The sequence below is a fragment of the Cynocephalus volans genome, chromosome 16 (assembly GCF_027409185.1).
Source record: "Cynocephalus volans isolate mCynVol1 chromosome 16, mCynVol1.pri, whole genome shotgun sequence".
NCBI classification, from domain to species: domain Eukaryota; kingdom Metazoa; phylum Chordata; class Mammalia; order Dermoptera; family Cynocephalidae; genus Cynocephalus; species Cynocephalus volans.
The window spans coordinates 27,529,999-27,543,294 of NC_084475.1; the positions used below are offsets into that span (position 1 = coordinate 27,529,999).

The following is a 13,296-nucleotide window of genomic DNA, read 5'->3' on the forward strand; positions in this document are numbered from 1 at the left end:
TACAACTTGGGGTTTGTCTGACAGCCAATGTTGAAATTCCAGACTCTTTTGGATCACTGTGATTATTTAAATCCTGACCATTTTAAAAAAGAGATCACTGGGATTCAGAGAGCTAGGCACCGAGTCCCACTCATTATCCCAACTTCTACCACTCAAAATGAACAGTGAACTAACAGGCTTCCTATAGATTCTGCCTCAATGCCCCCAGCATTTTTTCCCTCCCTAGTTTACCATATCAGAAGGTAGTTATAGATACTGAATCAAAGTACATCACTGCAACAGAATTTCATCTCATGTAAACATTTCTTTCATTGAGATTATTAATCTATAAGGGCTCTGATCTGTTGAGTAACCCTAATCCAGAAAATTTGTATAGACACTGCCTAACTATGACAAAAGCAAGAGATCATTGACTAAAGTTCTGATGATAATTTCTGATATATATATTAGGCCACTTGCAGCTTACTCCTTCAGATATATAGTTTTTTAAAATTCAGGAATTCTGTATAGACATAACAAGAGAGCAAAAATAGTCTCGGACATAATAATTTCTAATCTTACACAGAAAGCATCAGGTCTTTAGGAAAGTATGGAGTAATTCAGATACAGTAAAACACTAGTTAATTTTGGGCAAATTAGCATTCTTCATGTTTCAGCTTAAAATTGGACAAATTCTTCTGAAATAAGATGACTAGGCTTGCAAAGACAAAAGCACCACGTTTCAGCACTTTTCTTTCAAGTGACCAAGGCTGTTTATCCCTTCACTTTCCCTCCTACATGTTTTGTTTCTTTAATTTCTCTTTTCATACTTTTGTAATATATTTCTATAAGGTGCTCAAATATCATGTTTGACACGTAGCAGGCATTCACTGTATAGTTGCTGTATGAGGAAATGCTGTGATGACTGGTGGATATATTTAGGCAGGTCAGGCTAGGTTATGCAGTCAGAAGAAACACTGAAATCCCAGTGGCTTAGCACAGCACAGGTGTACCTCTTGCCTGCCAGGAACTCTGAGGCGGACTGATGAGAGTCTCCACATCTGGTGAGTTGGGGACTCCCTTTAACTTGTGAGATCCTTGTCTTTACACTTGACTTCCCGAATCGTCCTAGCAAAGGATGAGAAAGCTGAAGGAGATACACTGATTCCTGAGTGCCATGGAATGCAAATGGTACGTCACTTCCTCCCATGTCCCGGCTTGCCAGACACATCATGGGGCTCAGACAATAAGGGAGTGTGGGAAATGCAGGGAGTCCAAGAATGTTATTTTCTTGATTTTTAGGAAACAGTGAAATGTAAATTGAAAACCAGTGCAATGTTTTCTATTTTTATTTATCTAGACTTCATTACAACTAGTCCTGCAAGAGGCTTTGTGGAGAAAATGTTTTTCTTTTCATGGTGAAACAAGTTTGGAAAATGCTGTGGACTATATTTATCTTGTTCGAATTTGTGATGAGCAATTATTTATTAAAGGTTTTGAATAGCACAACATTAAAGAAACATATTTAATTATGAAAGGCAAGAAATCATGCCATGAATCCAATCTGTTTATTGATTAACTTATTTGATAAATGTTTTTTGTACACTTACTATTTGCCAGGTATTGAGCTACATTTTTGGGGGGAAATGAGATGAATAAGGACTTTTCCTTGTCCACAAGGAGATTAATTCCAGAGGAATATAAAGCAATTCCAACAGAGTGCTCACATTACAACAGGGGACAAATGTTTTATCTATTCATCAATGGGTGTCTATATCTTTTTATGCCAAAGCAAAAAGTTTTGCAATTCACTTCAACACGTTTGGAGTACTGTTTTATAATCTATTCATCCTGTAGTAGGCAGGCAATTAAAAATATAATGACACCAGGTTTCTTTCTAGTAGTTGACATTTTTCTTAATAGTATACACTATAAAACAATTGTGTTTTAAATTTTAAATATTAACCCCAAAGAGAGTACACATAGATTTTAAGGTTTTTGCCCACAGCCTTTAGTCTAATTTCTCCTAGTATATCTTTCCAAAAGTAAGTACCATTACCAGTTATTTTTTTGGTATTCTTCCAGAGATAGTCTGTATATATACTATTTTATATGTACATATAAATATACTCTATTTAGTATATATTGTAATTTATTATAGTATTTTATTTTTATCATATATAATAAATATCCCTCTTAAAACATAAGTGATAAACCATTATAACCACAATTCCATACTTTTAAAAATTAAGAACATATCTTGAATTCCGTTCTGGAATTCTACCATATTTTATAGAACTAGCACCCTACTGATGATCATTTCAGTCTAAATGGTTTTTAAAAGAACTTATTTTTTAAACCTTCATATGTTTGAATCTTTTAAAAAGCAGCCAAAGTAAGCTGTCACATCCTTAAATTGTGTTCTTGTGAGGCATTTTTAATACCAAAATAGATTATTTTTTAAAAGTTCCTGCATTTTGTTTCTGATTTTTAAAAAACACGTAAGAATGTACCTAAGAGTTTATTCCACATCTGTGTGCCTATGTATGCATGCATGTGTGACTTTAAAGAATCTGACTATTTTTTATTTTTTAAAGAAGGTTAACTGACTTAGGTGTTATACTCACCAGGAGATAGAATTTGAGGTTCATTTTGGTGCTGTCGGGTAGGGGATCCAACCCTTAACCAACCCTAGATTCATCTGTTTTTGAATTCATAGAATATACCCTTGGACAGAACAAGGACATAAATTGATGCGTGAAAATAATTATTGAGGATAATTCTACAGACTTTGTGGGATTTTACAAAGATGTTAATTTTAAATTATTACATTCAAAATTATTAATACTTTTTGAGTTGTGTTGAAAACATATAGAACCGGAACACAGAAATTTAGGAAAAAAGAGTCAGTCTGTTACCTTCGGATATCCGGTGTTGGTGGGAAAAGGGATGTGACAGAGTGGTGCTGTCAGTCTCTCGTCTCAGGTGAAGCCAGCTGCCAGGAGACCTGTAGGGGCCACTCAGCCAGAGATCTTCCACCTGCTGCTGCAAGGGGTGATCGCTGCCATCCTCAGGGTGATGTGCAGACTTCAGTGACACTTCCTGAGAGCCACACCAGGCAGAGGGGCTGTAACGACCGCTTTTACAAATGGTAGCTGGAGGCTCAAATAGGTTGAGGGCTTGGCTGTGGTGCACAGCCTTTGCTCCCCGAGTTGGAGGCCACCCCAGCCCTGCACACACCCCAGCCCTGGGCCGCCTTCTCCTCTTTCCGGGGGGCCCTGCCCCTGACCTGCAGAGACCAGCGCTGTGCTGGGAACCCCAAGGTCAGGTCTCCACTAGGACAGAGGTGGAGAATTGGGGTCACGGGAGAGGTATTTCATGATTGCACTAATGTTCTCATTAGCTGTCTAAGGGCAGAGACTGAGAATGTGTTTCCACATGGAGGTGCACCTCGTGGGCATTTAAGAACCTGCTGGTAATCATGGCCAGCAACTCAGATCATAAAGGCAATGAACATCCTTTTGCTTTAACTAATGATAATCTGGTATGATCTGACTTTTCCAAACGCTTGGCCGAATCCAGACTTCAAACTAAAACAGGGTTCTCTCTCATCATCCTGGTGGTTGTCTTCCACAATGTTCCTTTAAAATGCAAAGCAGAGAACTGAGAAAGCTGCGTAACAAGTAGAAAGTGGTGTGTGCACTGGCAGTGTGGCCATCTGGATCATGCTGATCCAAGAAATGAGTAATTGGGCCTGTATTGACACTTGTCCTAATCCTACCAGATATAGTAGTTGTTAATATTGCTGGAATTCTGAAGGTGATAAAATATGCAGGGAAAGTGTAAAGAGAAACTTTTAAATCAATATCATTTGTTTATGCATTTTCTAGTAGCTGAGCCTAAGGTAAATTTTGGGAAGGACAGGATCAGAGAGAACATAGATTTTTTATTTTTAGAAAACTGTGCTTTATTGTAGCTCTAGAACTGATGAACAGCCTCAAACAACTTCCTATAATCTACACCAGCAGGGGCTCAAATAGGCAAGCTAACGAAAGGACCGTGCAGGCAAGACTTGGATACAAGTCCACTTAGGGGAGGACCCAGGAAATAAATCTGGAAGTCTCTCTTTGAAAGTGCTTTCTTAAAGATCCACAATACAATTACTCCTGTGCTAGAGATAGGGTCCAAAGGTAAAGGTCAGAGTTTATCATCTAAATGTCATCTTTGTCACTGTCACATTGTATTTTTCTTATAACAATAAGAAAATAGGAATTAATAAGAATTAGGAACTACTTCAGAAGATAATAACAAAAACTGAAGTGATTAATAATTTTTAAAAATCCCACCTATATTTTTTAAGGTTTAGAATTTCAATAAATTTCAGCAGTCTCTGTGTTTCTTTCTTTTTTACTAAACTCCTAGTTCAGTGAATAACCTTCAGTGTTTATCTGAATTTTCATTTTCTCTTGAAATGTTCCAGTTAAGTTTGCAGATATTGAAATTACATTTAAAAACTGCACACATTTCTAGGGTTTTCTTAAAGTTAAAAAAAATCCCACAACTAAAATGATTCATTCCGCTTGCATTTGTACATAAATAAATTAGAATTTACTTTAGGAATAAATGCCACTGACATTTATTCTATTATTATTATTATTATTTTGCATTTTTATTTCAATGAAAAGTCTCACTGCTTTCTTTCTTGCTTGTTATGATACAACCTCAGCATTTGGTTGTTTTCTCTCTGGTTCTTTTAGTTATGGCTTCTGGCTACAGTGCCAACTCCTGCTTTATTGTTTTGCAATCTCTCCTGGGTTCTGGGTATTCTTGTGGCCAGTGCTGGGGCCTTCCTGTTCCAGGGGAGTTCATCCACCTGTGGGTTGATCAGCTCCATCTGTCCTCAGGACTCATTTGAACACCGGCTCACTTCAGAGCCATAAATGCCTAGGTACATGAGCTAATCCAGTCTCCTTGTTTGATAGAATCCATGACAGGATCACAAGCTGCAGGGTAATAAACATCATTTGGGTGCTAATAAATTTCGAGCTTTGAAAGGAGGTGTTTATGTCTAGCAACAGATACTGCTGGCGGAAGGAACTTTCTTGGGGCATCTGCACAGTGTTTGGTAACAGTGACACCTCAGTGGCTTGGCGAGACAATTGATCTGAGGTCTCAGGCAGAGGGAGGAAGGGCCAACGTATAGCAAGAGCCCCAGGACTGCCCAGTTGACTCGCCCGTTCCGGTCCCAGCCTGCCACTGACACCCCATTCTCCTCTTTTGCAGCAAACTGTTTCCATCTGTAAAGGGACAGCAATGTAAGCTTTGATCTTTTGGGGAAAGGGGATTTAATTTTTATTGCATTCTTCACGTCCCTTTCCTCTCCTCACTTGCATAGCCCCTACTTGTGATAGAATTTTTGAACTTTGGTCTTTGAGTTCAAGGTTTTGGGTTGGATTACAGAATAAAATATGTAGAATTTTTTTCTTTGGATGTCTTTAAAAATAGAGTAAATTCCTGCTTCAGTTGGTAAACATGGGGTGGTCTGATGAGTTTGATTGACAGCTCTAACAGGATTGACAGTTCATGAGTGATCTTCAGCTTACTCAGGACTCTGGTGATGATGCAGGTGCAAAGGGAAGAGAAGGCACAGACTTGCAGAGCAGCTGGGGAGGAAGGAAGGAGGCGTGTGGAAACTGAATGCATAAGTCTATGGTTGCAGGGGGTGCCTCCACCCCTTCTTAGGTGGCCCGAGGGATGATGGCCATCAGCATGGGCGTGTTTCTTCCAGGTGGGGCACCCATGAGGGCACGTGGTCTGGTGTCACCAACTGGCTGCCAGGAGTGCAATTTTTGTGCTACCTCAGTTGACTACTCTCAAGGACAGGAACATTCCAGCAGAAGTCAGTGTAGTAATTTCATGTTCTCTGTCATCATCCCTACAGCATTGATGTCCCAGAGATGGCAGTGTGGTCTGGCTGATGGTGGATGTTTGCTGCTTTGAGGTGCTTCTAGTTTCCTGCAGCATTCTGACATGCCCACCTCTCCTCCAAAGTCTCTGTCAGACAGTTATGCACCTGTGTTCCCCGTCCACTATTTTGCAAGGCCGCCAGGTTAATAGGTGAATGCAAAATTAGTTCTTTAGAGCATAAGACATCTGATTGTCATATAATGAGTTTTGTGGCCAGAGAGTGAAAAGGGAATATCAAGTAGTTGAGTCAGTCCTCTGAGAGGTCCCTTCGATGGGTCTTTGGTGGAACTATTTCTTTATTTCTAGAGGTGGTGAAGTGGCATAGCTGCCACCAGCATGAAGTTCCCCTCCAGCAAGAAGTGCGAGGGTGAGTGACAGCTCCCACCTTCAGCTTTTGCCCTAATTCTTAAACGTCCCCTCCCTTTATGAAATGTTCACCTGACACCCTGGTGGGAGCTTCTCCCTGCAGGTGCTGTGGGAGATGAGCGCGGCTGATTAAATCACAGGTTTCCCACCTCATCCTCATTAGTTCCGTGGCGTAGTCCCTTGAGCTGACAGCTGTACAATGGCACCTTCTGAACTGTTCCTGGTCTCACGCCAGAAAACTTATCTTTTAGCAATTTTGCACCTGCCTCCCAACTCCTCGGGTGAGTAGAGGAAGGAGGGAGCATGTTTTGAAAGAAATCCCAGGCTGCTTTTGTGTGTTTTCCCACTTCGTAGTCCAGTTTTTCATTAATTAAAAGCATCATGGAAAATAGCAGAAGAGTAGGTTGTTTTAGGACGTCTGTATAAAGTCCAAGTTAGTCATGTTTTAACACTTTTATAAAATATATTTTTAAATGCTTAATATGTGTCAGGTACTATGTAGGTGGTGGGGATAGCAGTTTAGTAAAAACAGTTTGGTTAGCACTTTTTTTGTGTGATTTTAGTGATCTGAATTGCACAGCATGACTATGAAGTAGGTTAGTTAATGTCTGTTTTGTTGCTTTGAAGAAGATCCCATACTAGGAAGTAATAAGCAATATCCACTTTTTTCTCTATTTTCCATAGCCTAACTGATACTACTCCTTAAAACTAATTTCTCTAGAAATTTTTTGAGAACCTTGTTAATGTATCAATATATTTTCTTATGAGAACTCATAAAAGAAATTTCTCTCAGGAGTTACCATTTTCAGTATGTGGCCTCTTCACAAGTAATCAGTTGGCTTTCCTTTTATGGGCACCGTGAAGTTTGGAACAGTTGTTTCTCTGTTGCAGAGATGCTCGGATACTCGAAGACACGGAGACACCAGGAGGTCACAGCATACTTTTATTCCCTACTAACTCTGTAGCTGACTTCATTTGTTTTTCTACCCCAGATCCCTTCTGTTTGATATTCTCACTTATTTTAATCTTATAGAACTATTTATACACATTATATTGAACCACAAATTCTTTGGGGAATGGGGTGGAAGTACTTAAATAAGTTAATACAATAGGAAACAATTATACCCACGAAAAACTGCAGGCCAGATGTTTATGCTAGAAATTTTCTAGAGATTTTAAGAATGTATCTTTACAAGTCTAGTGTTCTTCAGGTCCCCGAGTAAGGAATCCATAGGCTTCTGGAGAGTTTTATGGTCACGATGGACCATAGATATACCTAATTTATTTCTGAAGATGGTCTTCATTTAATCTTGCTGGGGTTTGTGTATGTACAATAAGACAGTAATTTTTTCCCATTTTATATTATGAAAGTCATATAAGTTCATGTTAAAAATGTTCACAAAGCATATAAATTGGAATTACGTACTAAATTAAAGTCTTCTTCCTTCCCCTGTCCTCTAAATTCCACTCCCTACTGCATAACATTATAGTCTCTTCTATGCACTTATAAGAATACTTATATATTCTACATATATTCTATATATTCAAAGGACATATATACTTTGATGTTATCTGAATGAATCATACTTTTCTGCAAAGTAGGCTTTTGTCATTTGACAATATATGGACATTTTTGTTATATCCGTATAAGTAGCTTTCTTTTCTTCTTTTTTAGCTGTTTAGTATTCCATTGTATGAATACTTTTTATCTTATTTGACTAGTCTCCTGCTAATGGGCACTTAGGACCACCTTCTTCTTCTTTTTTTTTTTTGCAAGCAAACATTGCTGTAGGAAGTTTCCTTATTCAGATAGTTTTTATAGAACTGCAGGAAAGATACATTCCTGGAAACATGTGCTGGGCATGTGCTTTAAAACTTTTGGTAGATTTTGCCAAATGGCTTTCCATAATGGGTGTTCTCCAAAAGAAGTTATTCTTATCCTTTTGCCCCCTCACAAAGACTGGATATGATTGGATTTTCTTTTTTCCTACATGGTAAGTGAAAAATGGTATTTCATGCCTGTTTTTATATGAATGTCATCATTATGAGTGAGTTTGAGCACCTTTGTTTATTAAGTATGTTTTTGGATTTCTTTTTTCCTGGACTATCTCTTTAGACTCTTTGCAACTTTGCACTTTCCACACCCCTGCCCATATTGGATTGTCCAGCCTTTTCTTATTGTAAAGTGTGTTCTTTATGTTAATTTTCTGTCTGTCATGGTATGTTGTAATTTTTTTTTTGTATCATGGTTGACCATTTGCTCTATTTCTGTTGATACATATATAGCCACATACATATATACATGGATTAATTTGATTGAAAAAGTGAGGTATAAATAGAGTGTTTTTTGTTTTTTCTGACTAACCAGTTTTCCCAATACTGCCTTTTCCTCACTGATTCTAAATACCTTCATCTTTTTTCTGGGCATTTTAGTCTATCCCATTGACCTGCCTCTGTATTCCTTGCTCTAGCACTAAAAAGATTTAGTTATTTAGTTTTTGAACATATTTGTGTGCAGGTTGTTTGAGTGGCTACTTGCCTATGCTTGGAGTTTCTGTGGAATGTAGGGGAATCTGGTAGAGTGGGAAGTAGGGTAGGATAAACAAGCTTCAGTTTCTCACTTGGGTTCTACGTACCTCTAAACACCATCCATTGGTGCCACCAGCTAATATTCTACTCTATCATGTATTTATTTTACACTTGCAAAGTGTTTTCATATGCACAATCTCATTAATCCTAACAACAGTCTTGGAAGGTAGAGGTTGCTACTCCTGTTTTTGGAAAATGTCTTACATAGAGGTTCTGGGATTTGGCCAGTGTCACACAGCTCCCAAGTGGCACGACCAGGACCCATGCCCTAGCTCTTCGCCTGAACCATCGCTGACCCATTTCCAGGGCTCACAGTGGATTCTCCACTCCTGGGATGTTCCTTCTTAAGGTCTTCGAGCAGGTGACCCTCAGCTAGACCTGGGACTTTATTTGTTGCACCTCTTCAGTTAAATCCTCCAACATCCTTTTGGAAATAGACTGTGAGTAGCTGACTTCAGGGCTGTCCAGCACTGAGGCCTTGTTCCCAGTGGACTTTGTCTGCAGCTTCTTTGGCAGGAAGCTGGCGTAAGGGCAGAGGCCATTGATGATTAGGCCTATATGGTATTTTCTTTCTTAAAAGGAGTTTTTACACTCTTGGCTTCTTTTTTTAAGAAGGAAATTTTTCTGTAACGCTATAAATTCCTTGAGCAGATATTTATCAGCAGCCTTTGAGCAGATAGCAGACAGAAAGTCAGTTTGACAGATAAACATGCTGCATAATTAAAGGATTAGCATCGTTTGTCCTGAAATTAAATTAAGAGTGGAGGACTTTTGTGCTGACTTGTTTATGATAAAATTATTTGTTGTCATTTTGCAGGAAATAAGTCTTAAGCCATAAGAGAGTGTCAGTTTTGATATTTTAGCCTCAGAGGCAAGTGGGAAATGACATTTACACAATGTCACCAGTGGCACATACCTGAATCGTTTCCAGCTAGTCAAATCCAGACATTTTCCCTTTCGTGAGTGAAGGTGAATATTCGCTCTTCCTCTGTCATGTGTTTTTCTGTGGAGGGAAAAGCTTTCGTCCTGCCTTGTGCTCTGGAGGCCACCTGAGTTTTGTGCAGATTGAATGGTTGCTCTTATTGGGTGATTAAGTCTCTCTGACCCCAGGCCACAGCGACTGGGCAGCGGGTTGGTGAAAGACTGACTGGAGGGGTCTTAGGGGACAGAGGACCTGGCTAAAGGATTGTGCAGGAGACCAGTTTTACCTAGTTGTCAAAGCCTCTTTTGCTCCTTTTGGCCCTCTGTTGCTTTCTTTTATGCAGATATTTTCTTATTTCCACAGAAGCAGAGTTCGTCTGGCTGGGACATTCTGGGCATTCGCTTCACTGAGACTTTTGGCTCAGGAGGGATGCTTGTCTTCAGCAGGGGCTCCGGTGTGGCCCAGCTCTCCTGCGTCTGCGCCCTGGGAGCACATTCACCTCTCTAAGACCCTGGAGCAGCTCTTCAGGTCTCTGATAAAGCTGGAAGAGATGAGCTGCTGTGCTGCCTCCCAGAGGTGGGATCGGAAGCCGGGCTTTGAAAGATGATAGGGTTATTTTAGGCTCAGATTATAGCAGAGGTTTTTGCAGGGGGAGAAAAAACATTAGCTGGGCAGTGGAAGCAAGAAAGTTAGAGACATCTTCAGGAAGGTGAGGGAGATGTTGCAGGCGGCCGGACCGGGCTTGCTGGAGAAGGGTAGGGGCAGGCACTCTTCTGTCTTGAGTCCCTTCCCATCAGCCCTCCTGTGACTTCAGCACGCCTCTTACAGTGCCTCAGTGTCTCTCTGCTTTTCTACCTCAGGGCTTTCTCCAGAGTCCAGAAGAGCGCTCAGCCTGTGTGAGGAGCGTCCCTGAAGTATAGGGGACTTCCCAGCACCAGAGACGCCCCTGGCCAAGGGGAACAAGACTTGGTGGGTGAATACTCCACAAGCCTTCCTTCAGCAGGGCGATTTGGAGGCGCCTGCTACACATTTCCTCTGAAAGGGTGGGCCTGATGCCCCCAGTGGTCACCAGCTCAGTAACATCGTCTTTCCTCCTGTCTCCCGCGCCCTGTCCCCTCACCTGCTTCCTGCGCTCACCTCCCGAATAAACCACCTCTACCCAAGTCCTTGGCTCAGCCATGCTTTTCAGGAAACCCAATTAAGACAGAGACCTTGAAAGGCTTCCTTGGAAATGTGGACTTTACTGAATGGAAAATAATTCAAAACACCCAAGACAGAACCTTATGGGATAAATATTAGTTGAGTAACTGACCAATTCTTTCCAGAGTAAAATCTGGCAACTCTTAGAAAAACTGTCATCACAAAGTCTAGGTGGGGACATTCTTGTCTGTATGTCAAACTTGAAAAAGTTCAGAAGAAAGGGATGTAGACCCAGGCACATCCTGCAGCTCATTGCATCTTACGTAAATTAACTTTCTTCTCTTCATATTCAGGGATCTTGAATAAGTGCGAGATCCTTGACACATTTCATACTATCTAAAGAATAAAATGTATCAGATTTTTAGAGGTAATTAAGTTGTTGCTGTGAGGGAATGCAAATCACTCCACTTAAGAATTCAGTCTTCTGGTACAGAATCAAGCAACCCTCTGCAGACAAAGAGTTAGATCTCTAACGTACAAACAGGCTTGCAAATTCAAACAGGCAAACACAAGACAAGCAGCCCCTAGAGAAAAACCAGAGAGGGATATGAAGAGCAAACCTCAATGATCAAAGATAAGAAAGTGCTCAAAAGAAAAATGCAATCTAAAGAAGCAAAGCGATAGCACTCCATACCCATCACACTGGGGGGAGAAAAGAGGCTGAATTCTTATTGATGGTGAAGATGAGGGATACGATTTCTCAGTTTTGCCGGTGAAATGTGAAGTGTTGTAGCCCTTTGCAGGAATCAATCTGGCAACAACCATGCAAAGTATACATGAGTTCAATACAGCAATTCCACTCTTGAGAATCTACCTCCTAGAAATGACAGTTCGAATTACATGCTCATGTATGTTCAAAGATGTTATTTGCAGTGCTATTTATTAAGCAAAAAACTGGGTACAAAATGAAAGTCTGTCAATAGGTCAGTTATTTTAAAATTGGCACATTCATATCCTGTGTGTTAATGCTGCTATCCAAAAAGAATGAATTTGAGCTGGTTGACTTGGAAAGATTCCCACAGAATGCTGCATAAAGAATGTATAATGCAATCCTGTTTTTGTATCAAGGAAGAGGTGTGGGTGTGTATGTGTGCTAATACACTTCTGGAGCCAAAGTACCTGGGTTTGGACTTGGCTCCAACTCATGCTGGCTGGGTGACTGTGACAACTTAGTGTCACCTGTCCAAGCTGCTGATCTTCATATATTAAATTGGGACAATAACAGTACCTACTTCACAGTGTTGTCATAAGACTTAGGATGGTGCCTGGAATAGAATGAGCTCAGTAAGTGCAGCTGTTGTCACGATAGTTGTGTAAATATATCAATGCTGATAATTGTATGTGGTCTGTGGGCATGGAGAAGAATACGCAGGGATGCAAGGTTGGTTGCCAGTGTGAATCATTCGGTGTCAAGTGAAGAAGGGAAGCTCTGGAATATGAGTCAAGGTGAGGAAGAAAGAATGCAGGGCATGCAGGAGAAAACAAAACAAAATGAAACAGAAAACACAACAGCCCATAAACATAGCATGCTAGGCGTGTTGATAGATAACTTGTAAGGAAAAGAAGTGTGTGGAGGAGAAACCAGTAATGAGAAGAAATGAAGCCCTTTCCAACTTGAAAAACCGGGCAAGACCAAGCTACCGTGTCTAAAGATGCACATGTGAGTGACAAGACTATAAAGAGACACTAGCAATGAATTATCATAAAAGTCTCAATAGTAGTTATTTTTTGGAGGAGGGGTAGTGTCTGGGATGGAACATGTAACAGGGACTTCTGGGGTGGCTGAAAGTTCTAGTTCTTGACCTGGGTGGTGGTTGTAATAATTCATTAAGATTTACATTTGTTTTGTTAGTTTTTTGCATCCGTATTATAATTTACAAGGAAAAGGTTAAAACAACCTAATAAATGTGATATGATCAATCTGTGCATTTATGAAAAATTACATATGTATGTATAAAAACAAACATACAAATGAAAACAGCAATGGACCGGTGAGTATATAAAACTACCTATGGAAGTTAAAGTAAAGAGAATGTTCCAGTATTAGGCTGAGGCTCTGCCTCTCCAAATCCAGGAGGCCTGAAGGCGCTGGGCTCGGCAGCTTTCCTACCTAACTTTGTCCAGACAGATGAAGGCAGGAAGGATTAGTGTTGATCATGCCTGCTAGATGTGTGAGTCACATTCTGCCTGGTAATTATTTTTGACATTTGACAGTTCTAGGCACCTTTTGCAGCTCTGAAATCTTGGCAGGGTATTTGTTTTTGAAGCTTTCA

At 40.2% G+C, this 13,296-nt stretch overlaps 1 long non-coding RNA gene across 2 annotated transcripts; it reads left to right on the forward strand.

The window, feature by feature from the left end:
- Nucleotides 1-954: 954 nt before the first annotated feature.
- LOC134364841 (uncharacterized) lies at nucleotides 955-12,943 on the forward strand. 2 transcript variants are annotated; one of them, XR_010021898.1, is made up of 3 exons: nucleotides 955-1,043; nucleotides 10,187-10,399; nucleotides 10,684-12,943. It is a non-coding gene; the product is annotated as an uncharacterized LOC134364841 (long non-coding RNA). The 2 variants fall into 2 exon arrangements; XR_010021897.1 differs by lacking the exon at nucleotides 955-1,043 and adding an exon at nucleotides 1,054-1,170.
- Nucleotides 12,944-13,296: the final 353 nt, after the last annotated feature.